The 3,460-nt window shown below is 33.5% G+C and overlaps 1 non-coding gene across 1 annotated transcript; it reads left to right on the forward strand.

The window, feature by feature from the left end:
* Positions 1–2,677: 2,677 nt before the first annotated feature.
* On the forward strand, positions 2,678–2,749 carry TRNAT-CGU (transfer RNA threonine (anticodon CGU)). Its single transcript has one exon. It is a non-coding gene; the product is annotated as a tRNA-Thr (tRNA).
* The last annotated feature ends 711 nt before the right edge of the window (positions 2,750–3,460 follow it).

Raw genomic sequence — 3,460 nt, forward strand, 5'->3', positions numbered from 1 at the left:
CGCTGACATGACCTCTTTCAACCCGACAACGAAGAAGGACGATTAGGCACCCAGCTTGATGCGGGTGGGTTCTACTAGTGTGCAAAGAGAGAGAGAGAGATGATACGACAATGTTGCCCAGCAGATAAGTGTTTAATAGGAAAAAAAATGAGCATGAGACCAATTAGGGTTGATCAACGATCCGGTCCAGATCAGGATTCGGACTGGATTTGGATTGTAAAAATTGGGTCAGGGTCAAAATTGGGGTCCAATCCATTGGTAACCGGATCATATCCCCCAAAAAATAGAATCTGGTTTGAACCGGGTTTGGGATTGAGTAAGATCGGTTATAAATATTATATATATGTATAAATATAATAAAAATATAAATTTACCTTTGGAGTGACAAACTGCATTATTTGCATTTAAAAAGCCATTTGGTAAAACTGTCAATTTTAATCATTTAACATACTTTTGTATAATTTTTAAATGAACCACTCATTTTGACCTAAATGTGAATCAACTTATTTTTTTTTAAGGTTTATAGCTGCAAGTGTCTCTTACTTAGGAGTTATATTCTCCCTCATTGCTTTGACAAATTCTCATAGCTATTGATGCCTTTCTATTTGACCTTCTTTCTTCTTTCTAGTCTCTATGCAAGAGCCTATAATTTTTATGTTTAAATATAAAGGAATGAAGCAATTTTTGTGTTGATGTTGAGCATTGCTTTTATATTCATAGATGTATTTGAAATGTTCAAGACACAAGATGCCCATTTTGTGGAGTTATGCTCTTCATTTGAACAATGACAAAAATTTGAGATGTTTGTGAATTTTTAACATTTTTTATATAATAAAAAATTTATTTTTAGGTACATACTATTCAAATGTAAATTTATTTTGTTTGAAAATGCAGATCTTGAAAAACAAATTAAATGTAAAGGTAAGACAATAAGAATATTTTCAAGAAATGACAAAGGGTATGTTGGATAAATATTACAAATATTGGGGTAATTCTATTTTGCTATTTGTTATTGCAACAATGTCATGCAATATAATCAAAATTTCTAAGTTGAGTTATATGCAAGGATGTTTTCTAGAAAAAAATGTATGGATTAGTTCAAATTTGTTGAAGATTTATTAGTTTCTTTGCATAGATTATATGTAAAAAAATATGATAATGTTGTTGGTCTTTTAAGTGTTGATGCTTATAATATTGTTGGTTCAAGCTTCTATATGACTTTAAATTTTTATTTGCAAAGAAAAACTCAGCAAAATGCTAAAAAAAATATTGATCTTGATAAATATTTGAGTGTTAATCAAGAAACATGTATTGACCCCAAATTTGATGTTGCAATTTGGTGGAAGAAAAATGCAGTCACTTATCTCATCATTGACAATATGACTTGTCATATTCTTGTCATTTTTATTTTCACAATAGGTTCATAATCCATTTTTAGGTAAGGAGGACATGCAATTAATCAATTTCAGAGTTTATTGGCAACAATAATAACATTAATGTGTACCTCAAGTTAGCTAAAAACAGTATGAAAGATAGAGATTCCTGAAGTAAGCACATATTTTAATTGATTTATTTTATTGTTATACAAAATGAATTACTTAAATTTAATTAATTGTTTTATTTTTAAGATCGTGATGTCGAGCCATTGGGGGTTGATTAAGTATGATAATGATTGAAGACGATGGAGATATGAAGTTAGCTCATATGAGGTTCATTTGAAGTATTTTGAATATTCTATTTGGATGAGTTAATTGAACTTGTTATAGTATTTGTATAAGAACCTATTTTTTTTGTCTTTAGATTGTTGAATATATGGTGAAAGATTGAAAGTTTTTTATTGTAAATATTACGATGTATTTTTACAATCTGCACTTTATACTATGTTTCATTCTCATTGATGCCAATAACTTAATATGATACCGTTGACAATTCTTACTTTATCTGAGTTGCATCACTACAATTTTTTTATATAAAAAAAAAGAATTGATTTCACTGAGATTCATTAAAAAAAAAAAATCAAATTTTAAGCAACTAGACATGTTGTCGATTGTAGTGTAGACTTATCATCATGATCATCACCATCGATGCTTTTTATAGTTATCATTTGTTAATTGTATTTGAGTACTCTCTCTTGTTTTAGTTATTGTAGAAACTCTCCAAGTTCTGATGATTTTAATATGCTATTTGTAATAAGCTTCTAATCATAAGTCTATTAATGCATTTTGGTGATTGAATATGTTGTATTGAGTTCCTATTTATAAGTACGGTAGAGGTTGAAACTAATATAGATTTTTTTTTTCAGCCAAGTGAATTTTGCTCAAATTCTATTGTCTTTAAGTTGAATTTATAAGAGAAAAAACTTGGTATGCTTACAGATATAATGACCACCAGAGGCACATTTAAGAAAAAAAACCCCAAAAAAAGTTTTTTTCTGCCTGGTCCGGCCAAATCTGGGATCGGTTTGGACCGGATTCCATCATTGAAAACCGGTTTCTAGGGATGCGCCAACCCCGATCCCAGAACCGGTTCCTAGGGGCGAGGTCTGATCCCAACTCCAGACCCATATTCTAAGATGGACTTTGGATCGGGATCAGACCAGAATCGCGATGATCTGATTCCTGTCAGGTCAAGTACTAACTATTAAAAACCAAAAATGTATCTCCATAAGCATCAACCAGCTTCCATAGCATAGTGGTAGTGCGTTCGCTTCGTAAGCGAAAGGTCGCGAGTTCGATCCTCGCTGGGAGCTCTTTTATAAAAATCTTTCTCTTTTTTTTGTTATTTCTTCCCGATTTTCCCATTCAAGTAAAGCTCCATATTTACCTTCAGGTAACGTGGCAGCACAAGAAAGCAATGCTTACTTTTGAAGCTCAACATGGAAGCAATCGACTTTTCTTGGCTCGTTCTGTTTTCTTTTTTTGTCTCTCACAGTCTCACTCTCTCTTTTTACCGGCTTTTATTATCCTTAATTTATCGGCTCATAAATAAGGTTACTGGCCAGGGCGTGTGGGCCCTGTGGAGTGTAACGTCTATTTCTGTTCTTCAAAAAAAGGCGGTGACAAAAAATCCGAAGATAGACCGCAGAGAGAGAGAGAGAGAGAGAGAGAGAGCTTGGAATCGGAAACTCTAGGTAGCGTGGGTTCTCCAGGAAGCACATCGACGGTGGTTTCTCCTCTTCGCCGACGGGAAAGGACACAGGTGAGCTCCGGCGAATTCTTTCCCCTTTCTTCCCTCTTTCGTCTTCTATTGCAGAGATCGCGTTCTCATTTTTCGTCCCTCTCTTGTTTCGTTATCCCATCGATCACGCGAAATTCGTGATCCAATCAATCGATCTATACTAATCGGGTTTCTTCAATTTCGATTGATGTATATCGTTCGAAGGTGTTGATCGAAGTCTCGTTGAAGCGTTTTTGCATTGCGTCTGATGCCTTCTCCCTGTTTTTTCTTTCTTTTTTGTATT

This window comes from Nuphar pumila, chromosome 11 (genome assembly GCF_984573655.1).
Source record: "Nuphar pumila chromosome 11, dmNupPumi1.hap1.1, whole genome shotgun sequence".
NCBI lineage: Eukaryota > Viridiplantae > Streptophyta > Magnoliopsida > Nymphaeales > Nymphaeaceae > Nuphar > Nuphar pumila.